The 23,021-nt window shown below is 40.9% G+C and overlaps 1 protein-coding gene across 2 annotated transcripts in view; it reads right to left on the reverse strand.

The window, feature by feature from the left end:
• The window catches only part of LOC124166762, a 372,777-nt gene that overhangs the window by 248,411 nt on the left and 101,345 nt on the right, over positions 1-23,021 (reverse strand). The window contains exon 2 of one of the 2 annotated variants that reach the window (XM_046544451.1): positions 10,286-10,363. The exons of the other annotated variant lie outside the window; for it this stretch is intronic. The gene's annotated coding sequence lies outside the window, so the exon portion shown is untranslated. The remainder of the gene's footprint in view (positions 1-10,285; positions 10,364-23,021) is intronic. 2 annotated transcript variants of the gene reach the window in all.

Below are 23,021 nucleotides of genomic sequence, written 5' to 3' on the forward strand. Positions count from 1 at the left end.
TTAAATAATCCGACAATAAGCGTACAAAAATGCATAGCACAAAGTACACACAGTAGTTAAAAATACAGCCGACATTGGACTCGCGTGAGAGGAGGATAAAGAGCGAAAAGAAAAACAAGTGAATAATGCAGGGCGCACCCGTTTCCTTTCCGCGCCGACAGTTCCGACTCGTCCTTCCGCGCCCATCCCATTCGTCAACGTCCATCCCTCTTCCCGTACATACACGTCCTGATAACCTCATTAAAAGATCCTCACTCGACTTACAGAGGCCCACGCGGTGGTCCTACTTTTTTGCGTTATTATTTCCCCGGCCTGACCGTCAAAGGAGTAAGGATAGGGCGATAGGGAGATCTTGCGTGCGCTGCGTAGGGGGAACCGCGGGAGTGAATGCGAGTCTGTGTCAGCTTGTGTACACGTGCGTGTCGGCGTGACGTATTAGGTGGACGGTGGCATAAAAGGGGTAATGGCGAAGTGGGAGGGGCCGCACGGCAGGGTGCGGATTATGGCAGGGGGTGTATGCGTTGGGTGGTAGGTGTACTATAGCACGAGCTTGAAGGGGGAGGTTGTGTGGTCGTGGGATTTGAGTGAGTATAAACAGAGAATGTTCAGCGTGGCTGGGTAGTGGCCGAAAGCTGAGGGAAACTTTGATAGCACGTGACTTCGGGGAAATACCCCCTTTACAATGGAAAAAAAGTAGTTGCATAAAATATTTGTATTGAAAATGTTATGCATCTAAAAGTTATTCTAAATTGAAAAGGAGTGAAATTTCGCCTCGAGATAAAAAAAAGTCAGCTCTTCAATTCAAGCACCACCATTGGCTAGTTCAACCTAGCAGTCCTTCCTCCTTAAGTCAAGATCGAGGGAGGATTGTGGAGTACAGGGACTAATTTTTTACCTTGGTAGTATTTTCAGAAACCAAATGCTACCCTTTGCTACACTTAGCCTGAGGATTAGGGTATGACAAACAATTTAGGCCGTGGAAATGAAGAGGTTAGGAGCGTGAGGAGGTTTATTTTTTCTATCTTCAACGCCCCGAAAATAGCGAATTTAATTCCTTTCTACAACCTTATTAGGTAGGGTATTTAACAAACAACTAAGTACCTTCGGTTTAGGAGGCTTATACTTTACCTCGCCGCCACCGACGATGGCAATGAGATCATGGTTTTCATTTTCACAAGAGAAGACCGGGAATTTTAGCGGCTGTTTGTCCACCATGATATGTTAAACAGCGATAGGAGGTCAAATTGAAGAATTGTATAATATGGGTTAGCTATTTAGTCTGCTGTTTTAGTGGTACAGCACAAAAATAGTGTGGGTTTGAATGAATGTTTCCAATTTCAATTCCACGATTGAGTAAAGGTGCTCGCTGACAATGAAATCTTGGAAAAGTCATGAAAGTTCCCATGAAATTTAAAAGTCAGGTAATATTTTAAATAATCCGGAAAGTTTTAGCAGGAATATTACCGGACGATCTACAATTTTACGATCTACTTTCATTCTGCTCTACACTGAAATTATGCTGCCACATTTTCAAATCTTTGAAATTTTGTTTAACCGAATGTTAAATTTTACCCTAGCGTTCAAATCGATTATTAGTCATCAACCTCTCATAGTTTCCTTTCAATTGTTTACGCCAGACGATGCCGTCACAATCAAGCGTGTCCAAAGACTTATTTCCAGTCCTATTCAAAATAGGAATCATCCAATTGATTTCCAGATTATTTTACAGCCTGATCTTCTCCGCATGTGCAGAACGTAGCAAAATCTCCAAGGGTATTAAAACTGGGAATCTTAAATAGGGAATGAGAAATATAAAAGCCGTAGATCTCATTGAAAAACATCATTTGTATGATAAAGGAATGGGCTGGACTAATGGTGAATATGTGCATTGGTGACTGAAGACTTTAAGTGAAAATCTGTAACACGTTCACTTTGACCTGAAATACCTGTAAAAGGCACGTGTAATTCGAAATCTCGAATACAGTAGACACCCCGACAATCCTCTCCGCTCCCTTAACCCTATCCCTTCATCCTCGGCTCTATCCTCCGCCCCACTCACATAAAAGGTCAAGTAAGGATTCCCACGTACTCACCCTCATACGGTCCTCCCCGCACATATGTACCACAAGAGCACAAAAAACGTCACTGGGACGCACTCAAACACAACCACTGGCCACGCACACGGAGAAAAAATCGAGCGACACCGACCCTTAATTCCCTTATAATGAGGTTCTATCGCGATTGAATGAACAAATTGGAATATTTTTCCTTTTTTACATCCCGGCATTTATTATAATGACGCACATGGAGGAGGGGGTGGGGATCGGCGTGGCTAAGGGAAGGGGAGAATGTAGGATGAGGATTATGCGAGTGTGGAGATAGGGACTGACAAGGGTGGGCGTATGGCACGGGGTGGGAGACAGCATGCCATGTGAAGGGGGTAGAGCTGAGGCGAGGTAGGGTTCATGGTATGGCTGGGATATGTGGTGTGTTAGTTGCGAGGTAAAGGGGCAGTGGCACCGGATGGATTTTTCCAATTAAGTGATTCATCGATATCATTATTAATTATTTTGTTCAAAACTTCCCGTCTCAATGGATAGATAGTTCTTTGAATTCATTGTAGTCGAAATACGATGGAGTCACGAGCCTGCAATTCGATCATCATTTACACAGAGTATATTTTAAAATATAACGGCCTCTGACGTTAGATTATTTGTAGATTATAGATCTTTATCAGATGTTGGTGGCCAATCGATGAACAACATAAGATCTCCAAGTTTGAAATTAAACAAAATAATAACGAAAATTGATCCTAGATAGCCATGAACTATGAGAGACCTTTTGTAATGCATATATGTCAACGATTATTGTGTAAGTACTTGATGTGATTCATATCATACATGCCTCGATACTAACCATTTAAATTGTAGAACAATGAATTTGTACAGCAATAACACTTAGGCGGGACGCATCCAAAACAAGGAGCTTCATTGGCAGAAGTACATCCACCAATACATCCAAAATCCACAGTTTCCAATTATACAGTGGGGGCTAACAAATAAAATATCATGTGAAAGAACTTGGTAAAAATATAAATGGAGGGTATCAGTAGGTATATTAGTCTTACAATTAGTACTGCAATATATGAATGATTGAACTTGAGAATCAATTGGGCGTAGTTGTGGCGTATTGGTACAACATGAAAGAAGGTAAGAATATAGAAGGGTGGGTAGGCTGTGAGGAGGAGATCTATGGCAGAGGGTGTGATGCGGGCAGCGGTAGGGATGGGATAGGAGAGGGCGAAGTCCGCATACACATGAGAGCAGTGGGCGTGAGAGGTAAAGAATGTGCGGTGGCGAACGGAGTGTCGGATATAAACACGGGGTGGAAAAGAATCGAGGAGTTCGTTGGTTGGTTGGGTGGGCTTAAAAAAAAGAGAGAAAGAACACCTCTGCTCTCCGCTTAACGGACGGATCGAGTTTTGATACGTGTATTTATTGCTCAAAAAGCCGTCGAAGAGAGAGTATTCTTCCCCGTAACCACCCCGCACGCCCCCTCACTCACGGTGATCCTACCCCCCCTGAACCCTTTCCCGACCCTGGCACCCTCTTTAGGAACCCACCCACGCGAACTCCACAGCAGCCAATTCCCTCCCCCACTCCTCCTCGATACCCCTCCTCCCCTTCGCTGCTCCCTTCCTCTCCAATCAACGAACCGAACCAAAAACCCTTCCTCCCCTCCCACTTTAACCCTACTACCCCCCCTCCACTCTCATCCCCCTGCTTCAGGGTGTAACGAGTGAGGGTGGGTCGGAAGACGAGTCAGCGGCGGCGGCTTCGGTGAAAGGGATCCCCTTCTGCAAAACCCAACAATTTGCCCTCCTTTAAAAGGGACTCTTGATCACCTTACCCTCTTCCCTCCCCCCTCCTCCCGCCATCATCCCCGTGGACTTAGAATGGAGTCCTCTTTCTCCCCATCCCATCCCATGCCTTCTCGCCCCGTAAGACTCGTGTCGGGAGGAGAGATTTTATTTTGTTTCCGCGCATGCCCGCCCCGTATTGGTATTCGTGATTGCGGGTGAGTCGTGTTATCTGCTCGAGTACAGCAATTTATATTGGATATTTCAACGTCCGTGAGTATAAAAGTTTTTTCCAATTAATTTCCTAGTAGGAAAGGTGTAGACTGAGCTAAGACACAGAACGCTCCATGTGAGCCTACCTTAATCAGTATATTTTTTAGTATCCTACCTTAACATCTACATCCACATACTACCCCACAAGACACCGCTATAGGCATGTAGCAGGAGATGCTGTGACACCAGCTGTTTACGCATGAAAAAAGGAAATGCTCTAACGAAATTACGCCGAGCATTCATCAAATCCTTTATCGTGAGGGGGAAAAACGAATTATCATGCCTATCCGTTCGTCAGAATATCTTCCTTTATTCGTTTCTGCCGGACATGGTAATGTAGTGTTGTGTGTAGTTCCAGCATGATGTTCTCCGTGTTACTTTAAAATATGTCCATTAACTGTTAGAATACCTCAAAAACCATAATTCGACAGGCATTTGTTCGGAAAACGCAACGCGAATTCTCGCGATCCCAGCTGGTCGCTTCTTTTCAGGGATCCTGAGAGGTAAAGAAGAGAGAAGTGCGCAGGGCTTTTCAGGTGGGTGGGGTTGGGTATGGTAGCGGAACGAAGAGTGGGGGGCGATTCAAGCAAAATATTTATCAAATGGGGGCATCCATTTTGCATACTAGTTATTGGGTTGACTAAAATACAATTTTAGGCCAAATTTGAATATAATTAAAAAATGATTCTAAATAAAGTGTAATGTAACATTCAGTTTATCTTTTGGTCCTCATCATTTGATTTCCCCGGCATAATTCTGTCTGTTGTATTGGTATTGCTAATTATTTAATGATCCAAAGAGACCACACAAGTCAACTGATCCAATTTTTGTCTGTCTTGATGTAACTTCACAGCCAATACACTCCAACCATGTAATCAACGACTCAAACCGTAATTTTCTGTATATTTAAAGGATGCATAAGAGATTCTGAATAATTTTTGTCAAAAATTTCTACAAAAACTTGAGTATGAGGATAGTACTTATTTAGAAGAAATGAAAAAAATTGGAATAACCTGGTGCAAATTTATACACCTTATAGGAGATCGCACTTTCCTGCAGTGCAATTTATTGATATTGGCCTCGGGTATTTTTTTATTATTCGCCTCTCTATAGAGCTGACGAAATCAGCCGTGAAATGCTTTATTATGCTTGTTATTCTATTGAACCGCGATCGGAATGAATAAAATTTCCTGAATACGAGGTGAATTATATTGCGTCGCAAGATTAGTTACAGTGCCTCCTGAGAAGCAATTATATTAAATTTATCATATTTGTATTATTTCGTGATTTTCACCCATTCTCTGTTTTTGTGGCTATAAGTGTCCTTAATCCAATTATCCATCGAAAAATCTAGGATTATTTATCGGCCTAGTTGCAGTCTAGTACCACGGTAAAGTTTTTAATACACGATCGTCACTTTTTACTAAAAAAAGTCTAAGTTTTTGCGAACTATCTGAAGATTCTCAGAATTATGGCTTTACTTTGTGGAAATAATACGGGTTAGAGTGAACATTAATCACAGGATTCGTGGAATTACTAACTTATGGAATCGTAATTCATTTATGAAATTTTCTTGAAAAGATTTTTCCTGGGTTGCAGCTTAAATTGAATTCTTAACTATGCCGTGACGTTTTGATTCTTGATTTCTACAGCTCCAAATATTTCCGCAGTCAATCAAAATTAAGGTATAATTTATGAAAAGATAGTGTTATTGCTAGAAAAATATAATGATTTTTTGTAAGATTTCACTTTTTCCCGGCGTATGATGGCGGTGAATTCTTCTCGGGTTTCCATCCGGGTGAGCTCCATCTCCATCGCTGCCGACGTTTCGATAGAATCCTTTTCTATCGTCATCAGGGCCGATGACGATGATCGGCCGATGATCGGCCCTGATGACGATAGAAAAGGATTCTATCGAAACGTCGGCAGCGATGGAGATGGAGCTCACCCGGATGGAAACCCGAGAAGAATTCACCGCCATAATGATTTTTTATCCAACTCTTTTACATGTTCTTCGCCTCCTTGAGGCAATGCTTTCTCTCAATCACCATTACACCTCCAACTCCTCTCTTTCACGCCTTCTCAGCCCAACCCCATCAACAATTCCTGCTCATCCTCCCTGCCCGGGGCGATGCTGCCCTGCCGTGGGGAGTAGAAGGCCTTTCCGTGCTTTAAAAACCTTGTTTCTCTCTCTCCCCCTCACACCCGCCCTTATCCAACCCCTCTTTCTCTCTATACACCCCCTTATACCTTTCCCTCACGCAGCCAACTCCGAACTCCTGAGGCGTCGACCGCAGTGGAATCGTGATACGTCCGTGTGAGATGAACACCCTTTTCTCCACTCCCTTTTTTTTCTCTCTCTCTCTCTCACAACCCCCGTGAAATATTCCCCCATGCCAACCCCAGTCGTCCGGGCAACCCCCCTACCCGAATCCGATCCGGCTCTCCAAAAAACCCTGGTACACGCACACACGCAGCCTCTCACAAGCTTACCAATAAAAGGGTTTCGCGACGAATTGATTTCACAGGGAATTGTGGGCGCATGCATTACGCCGTGGTGGTGGTGGCGGTCGAGCTAGAAGGGGACACGCCGGAGGATTCGGACGATGCGGAACGAAACCTTGTTTTCAGTCCCATCCCTCCTTCCTCTTTCCTCACTCTTACCAATTTTTTATATTTTTTTTCAATTTGTGGAGGATAGGGTGGGTCCATCTCTTCTCCGGTAGGGGGGTGGGTTGTGTCAAAATTATTGGCAGGGGGTGAGTGGTTCTCCATTCAGCTTGGTCCTCCGTGAAGGGGAAAGGAGAATGAGGAGTACACGTAACGGTCCTTTTTTGGGTCAAAATTATGAATGAATCCTGTGGTGAGATAGCTGATATTAGTAACGCTCTCTTTTGTCTGATATTTATTCTTTCACGGTTCACCAAAGAGAGAAAATACTGGCTCGATTTTCTTTAATTTCCCTCTTTTACTTGTTATAAATGTTCTCTTTTCATTGGGTTTGGTACGCGGACAGTTTGGGTGACCAGAGCACAAAACTGACATGCAATAATATAAAGCACTCGAGAAAGAATCGTGCTCTCGCCTTGAGGGGGACAGTAAAATATGTATAGCATGACGAAGAATGTTATTGAGCTATTGAATTGAAAGAATTGAGAAGAATTGATACTACTATGGTGAAATAAACCTTCGAATTTCATATTTTTGTTTCAAATTCGAGCAATTTTCAGCTTCGGATTCATCACTGTGGGAAGGAGTACATTCAAAGAATAAAATTTAATCAACGTCAATTTCCATTGCGGGTAGTCTCTCACCAGAAAAAATTAGCTTGATTAAAAGCCCGAAGAGTACCTAAGCATATCGAGCCGGAGACATTTCTGTCATTTTCTGGGACGTGTCTATTCCCCTTTTTTTTCGGTGATTACATTTGAAGCATGAGAGCCCAGGTATCATGTGAGGACAACCGGAAAAATGAAAACTCTTCTTTGCATTTTGACGGTTTCCTTCCTCTTATTATTTTATTTTTGACAAACGAAAAATTCCCCAGCTCTATTTTTCTCTTCAAACGCGCGATAATATCCTGTTAATTTAAATGTTAGATATAACCTACATTTCTAGATTAGCTGTTAGGGGAAAATTCCTTTGATATTTACTTTCAGATTTTTTTCCAAAATACATTTACGCCATGAGTCGCTAAATAATGGGATTCATTCCAAAATCCTTCCTTTCCTTTATTGCTAAATTTTTCACGGCGTCCATGAATGTCCCGGGCTCTTTTTTCAAACGTTTCGGCGAGTTAAAGATAAGTGCTGTAAATTTCTGCATTTTGCACTCGATATAACCTAAGTCTCTAGCCTGACTGTAATGGGGAAATTTCTTTGCTATATACTTTCAATGATTCATATTTTTTCTTTTTCTCTCGACGTTCATAAAATGCACAATTCTGCAAAGAAAAAGCTTTTTACACGGCTTATCTAAAAAAACTGGAGTCATTTAAATTTAATCATCCAAAGTTAACGAAACTCTTGGCGACCAATGTATGTGTGAAAAAGACAATTTGCCCGCATCACTATTTTACACCTTAATATGACTCACATACGTACAGTTTTCGGCAAGAAATGCGCAAAAAATGACTACTAATTTACGATTCAACCTAAATTTCCGATGAAATACGTGGAATGTGGTACCTATCAAGAGCATGTGGCACCCAACGAGGCATGAGCCACACGAAATCTAATCCTCCGCATGAAGGATAGAATTTGAGCAGCAGAGACTTTGAATAGAAATGAATCTGCCGAGGCGAAGCCGTCCAAGTCTTTGATCGCCTCCTGCTCCTCCGAGGGGCTTAAGCTCTTACCCCGGGAGGACGCGACTTCAATCATTCGTGTGCGTCTGACAGGGCGGATGGGACTGCTCCTTGCGGCTACCTCGCTCTACGGCTGCCGGCCGCAACCACCACGGGGCTGGACTTAAGCCGGCTTCACACAAGGGAATTTCGTCCCCCGAGCGATTCCAACCGGGTTTCGCTCAGCGCGCTTACTGCCATGGAATCGGCCGTACCTTTCCTTCATTGCGGCGAAGCCTATAGCGATGGGAAAAGTATGATATTTCCCGCTCCAGGGAGTCCCTCTTCTAATCACACGGAGCGTGAACTCAGGGTTGTGGATGGATTTTGTGTGGCATATTTTAATGAATTTTTACGCGCGTTAAGTCCGAAAATGAGGAGCCAAGGGCATGTCAATTTTTAAATTCTGTGTGGAGATGAGACCCTTTCATTCGTCGCGATGAAATAATACCAGCCTGCTTTTAATATTTAGACTGTCATCACGAAAATGGCCTTATCTGCGCAACGCGCAAGGCTAAAATATCATGAATGAAATATGCTCATACTTCTCTTGATAACTCCGTTCCTTAAGCAAATCTTTTCGAATTAGCGTTTAGCGTATGCAATATTGAAAAATGTTAATAATATAGACGAAGAAGTTCTTCCTGGAAGAAAAATGTATCCTTGGCTATTCATCAGAGAGTATTCCATCAAAAAATGTCGTCACATTTTCATCTACATTCACAAATTACCCCGCAAGTCGCCTAAAAGGCGTGTGGCAGGGCGTTTTAGGACACCAGCCGTTTACAAATATAAAGGAAGCGTTCCAAGGAAATTACGAATGGCATTTATTTAAGTCCCTTATGATTCGGGGGAAAAACGAATTTCCTTCTACCCCTCGTCGAAAACGTGCAAAAAAGCATGAGTATACTGGCCAGCTATTTAAATATCATGTAGATGCAAAAAAACTTCAAGTTTCCACGCAATTATTTTAGTTTTGAAACATATTTATAGGAATTAATGCCGGAGACAGAACCTCACCTGTGGGAACTATGTTCATTGATGTTAACGCTAGGTTTGCTTGGAGGAACGGTTACCCATGCGCTAGGTTTACCACAAGGATGCACCAAGCAGGGATGCGAACAATCAGTGTAGCACCGGCTTTAGGGCAAACGGGAAGCCTTGCACAATGCGGACTTAGAGACAGCCGCCCACAGTTTGGAAGTCTATTTGGGGCACGGATTTGAATTCCCAGGAGGAAACGCTTACGTTTACGCTGTGCGTCGGGAGTAGCTTTTGCTTCGATTAACGTTCCAGAGAGTTGCGTTCCAGTAATGGCGACAATTAATAGCCAATTGTTGACAAATTACCCGAAGGACTAAAGAAAAAATAATTCACAAATAGGAGCAAGGACTACTGTAATACAACTATAAAGAACCTCCATGCTTGTTCGCACTCATGGGTTTTTTCTTCATGAACCAATATTCACTATAGTTTTTGAGAAATTATTACGGCAAGGGAAAAGTGAATTGATGTAATTTAATATGATTGTGTAACCGATTAGCAAAGACGATTCTCTAACTAAAAAATTAAAACATAATATATGATTAAGGGAAGGTATAAAGACATGTTTATGTTTAGAATATTTTGAACAAAATTGGTAAAATATCAAAGCGTATGTATCCCATGAGCAAGTAATGAATTGGGAAAATAAATTTCAGTTGATTCGCAGTTCATCAGGATATATTCACAAAAGAAGTATGGATTTATCGATGGCTAGGGCCAATATTAATCTCAGCACTGCCTACGAGAAGTTAAAAATATTTTACCTTCTAATTTTTGGAGAGGTTTTTCATGCAGTGTTATAGTTCCACGATCTTCTCTTGGTTAGCAAGGAGTTCAAGTACCTGAAAAAGACAAAATTTGATTAAATATTTGGTCATATAAAATACCGAAATACATATTAAAAAATATTTTACCAGTAAAACGAATCGATGAGGAGAAAAATTCAATTTAAAGGAAGAGTCGGCATTCAAAAATATTCTATTGATAAGATTGAATGATATATTTATTTTTAAATTGCTGGTACCCGTTAAGGTCTGTTTATGTGGAATATTTTACTCATTACTCCGGGCAGTATTCCTCCCAAGTTGGATTTCCCTTTTTATTTCGCAATAATGCTTACTCCCAGTCGGCATTGGTTCATCATGCATCCTATTCTCTTCTTCCTACTTTCCCGCGCATTCAACATTCTTCCCGCTGACACATTCTTTAACGCCCCACCATACTTTGTACTCGCTCCATCCAAACCTTCTTTCCCTCTTTATCTAATGTAGATGCTAATCATATCTTCGTCCACCATGTCAAGCACTACTTTGTTCCTCCTCCCGTCGGTCGACTTCATCCTCTCATCCTCATCTCCGTACACACATCTCGAGAGTTTTTCATGATAAAAATAGCAAATAACTGAGTACATTTTATGGCACCCAAATTCATGTCAATAAGCAATGTTGAGGCTGAAAATCCAAGTGGATAAGAGCGTTCAGCTCTCGGGAAAAAAAACATCTAGTACCATGAGCCTCGGTACAATTGCATTTGGAATTCAGGGACCTGGATAGCGTAGTTGTGTGCGCAGAGTCACGGAAAGCCAAAGGTCCATGGTTGGATTCCCTGTATAGGAGAATTTTTTCTCATGAAAATTCATGTATTTTGCGGGAAGAAACTTTATTACCGCGAACAAATTATCAGCTCTGTATTTTGGTTGAATTAATGGTCATCCGTATCGTTATAAATCATAGTGGAGAACGCACAAACTTACTCTGCAAAGGTGGCTGAGGAAGAGGTCATAAAAATCAAACCGTTAGCGATGTTCGCGCAGATAAATTCAGCTCCTGAATCTTTCAAGTGGCAAGTGATTAAAACCCAGCCTGTTAGAATTCACGAATGCAGTGCACTGTTCGGACATCCACTCGAGAACTATCCGAACGTCGGATTTTCAGGCAACGGAAAACATTTTGGCACCAAAGGGAGGAGGGAAGGGACGTTGACAATTCCGCCGGAGAATTCGTACGGATCCAATCGAAAAGTAAAAAAAAACAATGAAACCCTGGCCACCTACCGAAAAAAACGCGGAAAAACAACCTCGTCCCTCCCCCCGAAATGGTGAGCAGAGAAAACACCGAGAAGTGCAGGAGAGGACTGACGACAAATATTTTCGCTCCAATCCGACCGGAGCAGGTGGCGTCAGGCGGCACGGCGCGCCGTACTGTTTTCACGAGACGCGCGCCACTCTCCTTCTCTCCCGTATAAAATTCGGAAAGGGGTTGAGCTCCATTGATATCTCGAAGAGGGACATCGGCCTCGGTGGATAAAGGAAAAATTAGGAGGAGAAGGGCTGGACAAACATCCAATAGCACAGGTTTGTTTGGAAGAGCTTCCGTTGAAAAATATATCTGGGATTGGATCGAATGAATAACTCAATTTACTCTCAGAAAAGTGTGAATTATATCACCCAAATGTTTTCAACCCCAGCATCGACATGGGGGTATTTTTTTAAACTTTCAGGGTAGTGTTTTTGCAATTATGGAGATAGTTGAATAGTCTTGCATTTAAGCGGCTGGTATTCCGGAATAACTTTGAGATCTTTGTAACATCTAAACTACATCTCAATTATTATAGGGAAGGGGGAGGGCTTGAGAAGCTTAACTATCAGACACTAGGCCTGATTTTGAACTTAGTCGTACTTCTACTCGGTAAGTGGGCATATACGTACGGAAATGGCGTCAAAAAACATCTTAAATAAAGTTTGAAGTATGGTTTCGAATAGCTGTAAGGTTAGCAATCCCAGTAAATGAAATATTTTTAATCATTCAATTCCTCTTTCTCTAGTTGTCGAGATAAACTTTTAAGAGGAGTAATCGACCACAAAGAGGTAGACAGATGCAAGCGATGAAGGATCTAAGGTTTTCATATGAATTGATTTTGGGAAGAGTTTTCGGGTTCCCTACCGAGTGCAGCGGTTAATTGACGCCGACATTTCGAAGGCCATCATCTTCAAGATGAAGAGAAGTCGGTGACAATCAATTTGTAATGCCTGTAGGACCGCAGAGAGATCTTTTTGCAGATGAAAGTGGTACATACAAGTTGTCACCCTATGATTACAATTTAAAATTAATCGTTGATGGATTCTTTGCTGAAAATTCTTCAATAGGATCAAAAAACTCTGAAGCTCAAATGCCTCTTCCGTCGTCACTGAATCGAAAGAGTCAAGCAGAATTCTTTCACTGACCGGAGATCGAGAAATCTTCAAATCAAGATACATATACATCTCGTAGAAAAAAAACAGCCTCACTTCAATTTATCACCATCCTTACAAAAATGATGCATCGTCTAATCACCTTGTGGATATGCTGCTAAATCAAGGCACTAATGTTATTCTCCCGGATTCCCCGAGTTCGGAGCCAGATTCACTAATGACGAAATGAATCCTGTGGAGGGAGGGGGGAGAGACGAAGGCCCGCGCAGCACGGTGTCACAAGCTGCTCGTTAATCGACGCGTGAAAAAAAAATGAAAAGCAAAAATCCTCGTTCTCCTACAGTCTTCCTCGAGAGCCGCATCGTACTCGCTTTGTCATGCGAAACGCAAAATTCATGGAATAATTCACAACCATCTCCTCCACCGTGAAGACTTCAAAATTGTGTGATTATTCAAAGCTCTTTATACATTTTTTCCATCCTTACGCCTTGATGCGCTAGGCGTGAGTGTGGCAGAACTCATTTCCCCAGATTTAGCTTCCCTCGGAAAACAAATGAAATTTTTGGTTGTGTCGCGCCAACTGTCCGAAATTTTAAGCGTCAATTATTTCCCCACTTTAAATTTTTGATGCCCTCTTACTGCGGGAGAGGAAAAAAATATTTATTTCGCATAAATCCTTCAAAAATTGTAAAGGAGGCAATTAAAAAGGATGCGAAAGACGAATGGACTTACACAACGGGGGAAACTACGAAGGCACCACCCTTATTTCGTTCATCCCGTTGCATCATTTTTCCTCTCTCTCAATTGGTGTTAAGGGAGTTGGGGCACTCTGGCACTCCCTTGAGCAAACAGCAACCCGCACGCAAACTGTGTCAGAAAAGGAGAGAGACGAGCCTTCCCGCAGGTTTTCCCCTTTGTGCGAAATTAAAAAAAAAATTGCGCAGGAACACACACACACTCACAAACAAAAGACGTGAGCGGAGAATTGCATGTCAAGAAAATGAGCCCTCTTTGAGGAAATATCCCATCAACCCATTTTTATTTACCCTCCTCCAAGGACGGCAGACGAGTGAGCAATGCTGTCTGCATATGAGAAGTTTTTTTTCGGATGCTTCTTGGGTTGGTACGGATTCCTTAGCGCCCCGCGACGTTTTTGAAACGCAATAAATAGCACCACGTAATAATCCACGGCTTCCTTGAAGATTAATGTGACTTAATGAAGTTGCCTTCCCGAAACAAGAAAAAAAATGATGATGCCTCGTGATTATGCCGACGACGTCACAAAATTACCTTCCTAATACGAGAGAGAATAATTCTACCGACAACGGTGACATTTTAAAGAACCAATTCTGAGAATAGGAAAAAAAGACTGCTCTCGGAGATTGGAATCCACCTTAACGTCATGAAATGAGGAAAGCTTTCACGGATATCATTCGAAATAAAGCCCACTTCATCCACATCTCTACGTGCACTTGGCAAACTCAGCGTGCAACTAGTCATCTATTTCTAAATCTAATTACTTGGAATAATAGGCCTAAAAAGGAACATGCGGGAAAAGCAGGGCAGAATTTTTTTTCAGAATATCATTGTCATGTCAATTCCATGTCTTCTTGCAAGTGAGTTCTTCTACGTCATAGTTATTTTTTCAAAGTAAGAAAGGAAAAAGCACTAGTCGGGGTTGTGTAAAACCAGCGTACAATCAATTAATTTAGCTACGAAAACGCGGCCGAAAATTTAAAATAATATAATTGTTATCAAGCTATTGTAAACTATACAACCTCTCGAATTCTCCTTGCGAATTTGGATCAGTAGGCTTTGTGAGAAAACCTTATTTCTGAACAACAGAGGTCGTAATATGCTGCTGGGTTGCTAAAATATGAAAGCATGCGCAGATAAAAGGCTAAAACATGCCTATAAAATTTAAAGTAATTTCATAAGGTAGACAGAATACGAAAGGTGAGACGTAGAATCAAAGAAAACCATTTACGAACTCCTACCTCATAATTTTTTTACAGATATATTTTTTCTTAAACATTATTTTAATATTAATCGCCTTTTTATGCTAAATTTTCCTGAAATAAGTTGTTAAACGTGCGAGAACTGTATTCTGATATTTGATAACCTCGTTTTGTTATATGTGTCTCTTCGAGAACAAGGAACAGGCATTACTACCTCAAGCTTCGACTATTTATTGCAAGAAATATGGTTGCTAATTGAAAGATATATTCAGAAAATGTCAGTACGATTAGCAGAGTATCATTATCAAAAGCACCTATGTAACCGGTTAGCGTAGGTTTGTGTTGAAAAGATTAATAAGTAATTACAATTGTCTCTCTTTTTCCCTACTTTTAATTTCCTTCTTTTATGCAGCATTAGGCGTATAATTAATTTCGGTCCATTTAAAGACTAGGATTATTAGCCCATCCATTGGAGATATTAAAACGTAGGTAAATAAAATTGAAGGTATCCTCAAAAAACTCACTTCATAGCATTAACCTCCAATTCCGACCACTATTCACTCTCTATCGAAAAGGTTTGGCCAAGGAATAACCATTTTAATAGGTCTATGTGAGGCGCTGAGCCTCACAGACCGGCCGCTGAGAGAAAGAGTACGATTTTGAGTGGGAGGGCGAAGTCTTGCGCTAACTAGCAAATCCGCAGCCCCGGCTTAAAAGAATTTCCGTAGTACATCTGTCGGCCCCCTGATGGCGTCCAGATCGCCGATCGATTTCGTACTAATGCACACACACACACACGTTGGCCGCCTGCCGTGGATGCCTTTCCAGCTCCAGGGCCTGGAAACATCTCCCCGTATGGGGAATAAACAGCGGGAGTATAAAACGAGGTCGTAAACATTTTGAGGCGAAATACTCCCCTATTATTTATGATGCGGGGTTGCGCTCTCTCCACCAACCGATGTAATGAAGGATGTTCCCGACCGCACAGCGTGTACTGGGATGACCAGTTATGCGTAAACAATTCGCACATGGGGCATGCGCTTGTTTGTTCCGCGAACTAGGAAATAATCTGTAATATTCATGGAAATATGCAGTTGGGAGGAAAGATAAATTTGGAATCATATCAAAACAGGGATCCGTCATCATCGTCATACAGTTCTTGGGCATAAAAAGTAGAAAATACTAGAAAGTAGAAAGCTGAAATAATTATTGATGGGGTTTAAATTTTACCATAACAATGTGATAAGGAAAAAAAAACTATTAATTTCGCGCGTATAAAATCGTTTCAGGCTTGATTTGGTAGAAATTCGATATATCCATGAGAAAATATAAATTCAAATGAAAATAACATAGAATGTCAAAACAATGGTCGGTAGTTGAGTTTTACTCTTCGAGTATGGAAACTACCATTCGTAGTTTTTATCATAGCTATAATTTTCAACCTAAGTATCCTGTCTTCCAGGTAAAGCGACATTATATTTCCCAAGAAACTCTTTCTTTCGAAGCACTTGGATGTATATAAGGGGTGGATAAAAAATAGTAGACCTCACTCTAAGATAGTTGAACCATACGGAAAGAAAATAAAGTAGGTGAATACTTATAAGTAAAGACTTTGAATCCTTTCTGAATTAAGCTGCGAATTTATATATTTTCAACACATGATTTCATTGAAGACTCGGATTTTTCATACATATTATCGCTCGGTCTCTTGATAAAATACTATCTGCTGCATTTAAAATGTGTGCTAAAAATTTTCCGGATGGAAAAAATAATGGGAGGAGAGCAATGACGAAGCCCTATGAGAGCGTAGGCCAAGATAAGACTCAATCCCCCTAATTGAGGAGCGTAACTACGGTTGTAACGCTATGCACCAATCCGGGCAAATAGAGAAGGCAGACATAGGGTCGTGAACGTAGGCGGAATCATGCCAGGGGCATAAGTGCTTCGTCTAATAGGGTTATACTGTACGGGCTGACCTAAAGCCTCAGCCCTGTGACTAATGCAGAATTCAAACCCGGGGCGGAATTGGAATCCATGAAATTTAAGCGTGCAGGATGACGCAGCTATCCACACAGTCGGCCCAAGTGGAAACTGACTAATATTACTAACGTTCCCACACCTGCAACACTAAAAGCATTGCCTAATGAATCACCGAAAACAAGGAGCGAGATATTAAGGAATAGGTATGCACTCCATACATATTATTCTCTCCCACTTTATTCTACAGGAGAATGATGAGGATCAAATGGATCGACTGAGTTAGTAATGAGGAAGTCCTAAGAAGAGTAGGAGAGACGAGAATCCTTATGAAAACCTTAATGAGTAGGCGGAATAACTTTACAGGCCTTCTTGATAGGCCTTGATAAACGAAGGCCTGATGAAACATGGGAAGAACGGGATGGGAAAACTCCGAATGAAAGATATGGAACAGGTAAAGAAGGACGTGAAAGAGAAGAAATACGTAGGTGTGAAAAGATTGGCTTAATAGGAGAATTGAGTGGAGAGCTGCGTCAAACCAATCCTAGGATTGATGACCACTGATGATGACTTATCACGCATTTTTGTAGCATTAAAAAAATAGTTCTGTTAGCGGATAGCTTTGAGAAATGAAGCATTCTTAGGATCCATCAGTCATTCCTGATCTCCTGGCGAGAATCTTAAAGATATCGGAGTGTAAGGAAACACAGCATGATTAATATTTTTACCCATGAGAATGTGCTGTGAAACTTAGAGTAATGTTATACTAGCAATGGTGAGCTATGCACTATCTCTGATTCTGTTTGTAGATCCGGAACAGCATTTTATGTGATAATTTTCACCATAATATTAATTTTAATGAGACTAGGATCCAATGCAGACAGTGAAGGGGATTTTTCACAGGGATTCCGATCCTAGCACGGGTAATGTGTTAAAACAACTTCATGATTAGCCCGTTTTACTGCGGTATCCTTGGAATTTTTGTTCAGAACCAACGACGGGTTTCTTTTCTTTTTTTTATCCTAAATAGTGCTAAAGACCATAATACTTTCGTCAGCTTTTTTTCAAGGGGCATAGGGTTGGCTTTGTGGTTAGAACGCAGATTCTTTACTCCAAGGGTTTAAATTTTGGCGGATTTAATTGTTAAGCAATCTGATCTCAGATCGAATGCTTCTCGGAGGCAATTTTAAGAGCAAAGGTCGGTCAATGCATAGGACGTTGGGTTGCGATCCCACTAGTGCTTCTCTTTTAGGGTTCCTCGTGAACACTGAAACCTATTTTCGCTCCTTGCCAACCTTTATTCAATTTTATAATTAATGCAATTGGCCTCAAATATATCCTCTTCCAAACGACCGATAATCCTCTATGAAATGCAGGAATTTTAACTCCTGTTATTTTAAATATCATGGAGCTTCATGAAGAAATGAGATGACGACGCTTCGAGTTTGAGTACACGGTCCCGAGGTAAATGTAGAGCACACTGCATCAAAGCAACCGCTACCATTTTTCTATTTAGGTTTAACTTATGTGTATTCGTATCAGAGAAAAAAATATGCATGAAAGACAATTAAAGGCCCTTGAGAGTGGATTCTAAAGGTTCATAACTTTACTATGCTCTATGTTTAGGCTATACAAACTAAATATACTCCCTCCAAATTAATCCTCAGAAAAGAAATCTAGCTCCGGCGTTGCACACACACGAATTCAATTATCTGCTTAGCTCAAATAATATTTCAAAGGAAAATAAAATTTATTTTATCGTATTTATACGCTAACTCTTAAAAGTCCTACCATAAATATCACAGTCAGGGATTCAACTGCTCACCGTACAAAACAAAAAGAAAATGCTACTCTGTGAATTCACAAGCGGAAGTCTCCCGGTTCGGTGGTCAAAATCACATTCATATCCACGGGTGTAAATAATAGAGGATGATTATGCATGTGGCATCATTAGACTACCAAAATAGCAGCGGGGTTTTCCCCGGTAAGAATAAAAATAAAGGGGTTATCTCTCGAGCGACGATAACACTCCCATTACGGATATTAAAGTCAGCACGCTCTCGCGTTGGGAGAGAGAGAGAGAGAGGGAGAGATTGGCAGCTAAATGAACAATCGCCAGGAATACGGGAGAGGTAAAGAGAGCTTCCGAGATTTACAGCTGAGCTCAAAGCCGGAATCCTCGCCATTGCAGAAGGATGGGCGGGTTAAGTAGGCCACGCGGCGGAACTGGAAGGGAGGGTTATATAATGTTAAAAAAGAACCAAGTCCGGTCGTGAAGAATATGCTACCACGCGGGAGGGCGGGCCTATAAGGAGTGAGATGGCAAAGCCACTTTTTTAAGAATTGGCGTACTCCTTCCCAGCGAGAGAGAGAGAGAACGGATAAAAAAGACCCACGGATTAAATAATCGATAGGTTGCTGAAATACCGGCGGAGAGATAAGGTTTCGGGAAATTTTTAAATAACGAATCGTTCAAGGGCTCGGAAGTTTGGGAGAGAAAAAGAAGGAAAAACGGGAGAAAAAGATTGTTTTTTTTCCTGAGACAAATGGTTCGCAGCTGGAAAATGGGAGGTCGATAAGAGATTCAGAGGGAGAGAGAGAGAAAAAAAAATAATATTTTCCACTAACCTCGTATAGGGGGCGTGGGTGTGTAAGGTATGTGTGTGAACGAGAGTGGAAGAATATATAAAAGGATGGAAAAAAATATAAACCCCTCTCGAAAATATGCCGAAAGAACACTTGGGTTCCGAGACATAAATCTCTTGGAAAACGAGTATTCCAGATCCTAGCCTCGAGCATTTTAATGGATGCTCTTTGGAGAAAATTATAACGATTCGAACGGGGGATAAATTTCGGAGACTCCTCCCACGAAGAGAGAAACTGGAACAAAGTGGACGACGGCAATGAGGGAGAGGTACTTTAAAGAGTACTTTAAAGTTTTACCATTTGCACAGCACCAGAGAACAGGATAGCTCCCACCAGCTCGTTGAGACAAAACTACCGCCAAAGTCTCCCAAGTTCCGCAATTTAGTATCGGGATATTAAAGCGATTACAGTAATTTGAGGGTCACGTGGGTGGTTCCCATTGAGAAAATGGCTGGCAAGAAACGGAAATATTGATATCGATGACGCAAATTGGTTTACTTGAATGTAGTGAGGTTGCTTTCGATCCATTGGTGTAATAGCACAAATCACGGTAGTATCGGAGGTTTTGAGGAGATTGCGGAGCGGCTACGTGATACAAACACATATTTAAATACATTTTTTTCTTTACTCTGTAAAAAGCAGTACCTCCACAAATGATATTCCTCGATGGCAAAGGGAAATATTCGATTGTGTGGCATGCATGACGGTGAATACGCAATCATTTTACAGCTTTATCTGCCAATTTGATGCGAACCTAGTACCATTTTCTTTGACGCAGTTACTAGGCTTAAAATTTCAGACCTAATTTACAAATTACGGAAGCCACTATATTCTGAAGCGACTTCTTCTCATTTTATTCTGGTTTTGCAAAATGACGCAGCTTTTTGTCAAGATAACATTGTGGTGATGGTTTTCCGGGTTTACACCGCGTTGATACATGTTTTTGCGCGGTGTAAACCCGGAAAACCATCACCAAATAACTAACCGCGGAAGCCTCCGTAATAATAAGATAACATTGTGTCCATGCGACATTCAATGTTCAAATTCCTATTTTAGAAATAAACTTAACAATTAATGTCCAATAATTAAATTACATTCACCTTGGCACGATAAGAAGGATACGTTTAAAAATTTTTTTAGCGAATAATATGAATGTCATTAGTTTATGGATGGAGCCGTCACCTACATCTAGGATAGCTATTAGGGCGAATAAGGAAACTTGGACTGAGCGCTGCTGCAGCTTAAGATTCGTGTCGAAACAATCCGATTAATTGAGTGGGCTGGGTCCTGTCCTAAAGGTATGGGCCTCAGTGTTTGAATCCTGGCAGTATCAGGGGATTTTAAGTAGAATTTGCAGGAATCACTGATATTGCCGAGTGCTGCGTATGAGAATAATTAAGTGACTAGTTCTCCATATCATTTTATAGTACCTTTCGTTGGGAGAATAATGATGACTCCTCGGATTTCTCATCCGTGTCTTATCCGAATTATCACTTATCCGCAACGTGACTTGGCTCTGCTGACCGTCATCACTGCAATTTCACAAGTGATGGGAGAATATCTCATTAGGAGAAATTGCGGTTTCCCTTTCTGATCAGTGGCAGATAATAATATAAAAAATGACGAAAATGCGTATTTTTAATTGATAGCTGGAAGCTATAGTACAGTGTTTCGTTTTAATTTACAGTCATTCAAATTGCTCTAATTAGTTCGGAAGGTTCGATTTTAACTTACTCATACAGTTCGCTAACACCATTTTAAGAACAACCGAGAAGCTTCCTCAATAGAGTTAAATTATACCCAGAATCATAACTATTTTCATGGTTTGCCTGTTAAATTTTATATAATCTGAAAAATCATTTGCATTAACTTAATGATAAGACTATAATTTCGTACATTTAATTGATCATCTAGGAAAGCATCAGTTTAGATCAAATCAAATCAATAAAGTTCATTTTAGACTAATTTCTAAAGACCGGAAGACATGTCTCTAAAGCAGTATTTCAACTAAATTCAGCAGCCACCATATTTATAAAATTCTCCTGGCATTACCGTCATTTAACTCAATAATCAGATTGTTTAAGATTATGAAGTCATTCATGATATGATGATGATGAATTCACGACCCCAATGTCGTGAATTGTCTGTGATAACTTAAGTTCACCTTGCGCTTGAGATCATTTATCACATTAACACACCTAGCAATTGGGATACCTCAGTTATTTCAGTTTTCCTTTGCGATGCCCCGATTTCAAAAACATATATTTTGTACAAAAAATCACATATATCCTCGCCGGCACAAAAATCTCATTCTATTGACGAAGTTTCCGAAATAAGCAATCGACTGACTTTCGCGTCGGAGAAAAATATGAGCGAAAAGAAGTCGAGGAAGACGTGATGCGGGAACATTAAAAAGAGTCATAAAACACATCTAAAATTCCCTGCTAATTGACAATAAAAAAACAACCTCTCTAGATTCACGAGAGGAATTGAAATCTCAAGAACTATCATAGCCATAAAAAAGTACCAATCCCGTAAGAAATCCAGAAGAAAAAAACAAGATTCGGATAGGGAAGAAACACTGGGAAGTTCGAACAAAAATGCGAGGAGAAAAAAAATACGTGGCAGATTGAGAAAGATTCAAATTATAGATGTGCCATATTTTCCCTTCCCAATTTCCTTCCTCACTTATTAATTTTTTTCTGCGCGGAGTGGGGAGGAACCGTTTCTTTCTTTATTTTTTGGTCGGAGGAAAGAGAAACATTACCAAAAAGAACGGAGGCCTCCTTTTCCTCAAGCGATGAAATGTGTGTGTGTGTGTGTGTGTGGAGTTGGAAAGGGAAAGAAAAAAATAAAGCAAGCGGAGGAAAAGGCAATGGAGATGCATTGGGGTAAGAAAAATGAAAGAATAAAAAAAAACACGAGAGACGTCTTAAAACTGGAGCAGTGCATTCTGGGGCGGTCGGAGATTCCTTCACTGCGGGGAAGCACCTTCGCTCAAGACGGTCGGGGAATGTAGTGGGGGGGGGGGGGTGGGCTGGGTGGAAGAGAAGAGTAAGGAGGTGGGGTGGTCTCTAGGAAGTTGAAGGGAGAAATGTGCAAGGGATGGGAATGAGGGTGGTTTGGGGGTAGCAGAAGTGGTGGTGAGCTTTGGAATGGGGGAATCGTGGGGAGTAGGAATGGGAAGAGTAAGTGAGTTGGCTATGGAATAGGTGATGGCGTAGAGCGGGTAAATTGGGATGATGTGAGTTAGGTTTCCATAAAGTACACTGCATTTGTTCCAATGCTTTGCGCAGCATCACTCGAGATTGAACTATAATTTGGGTTACACTGCAATCACTAATAGGAATGGTATTGACTATCATAACAATAATAAACCTACAAAACATGAAAAGTTGGAGAAGTTTAAGGTGAATACAGAAAAATATTAAGTTACTCCGCATATTGTTTAATGAAATGCAAAAAATCTTACCTAATGTGAGTTTGAGAAATCTAACGGATTCCAAACTTGTTTTATCTGAGGAAATGGTGCATATTAAAATGAAGTAACATTTTAATTCCGCAATTAATTCACACGAATCATCTTTTTGACGTAACAAAAGAGTCATCGCCAAACGCTAATTATATTAAAATCTCTCGAAACTATTATTAGCTGATAACTGGTTCTGGATCAATAAAAATGACATATTGTGAGCTTAAAAAAAACAATTCTCTTTCCATTATGACCGG

The sequence above is a fragment of the Ischnura elegans genome, chromosome 1, assembly GCF_921293095.1.
Source record: "Ischnura elegans chromosome 1, ioIscEleg1.1, whole genome shotgun sequence".
NCBI lineage: Eukaryota > Metazoa > Arthropoda > Insecta > Odonata > Coenagrionidae > Ischnura > Ischnura elegans.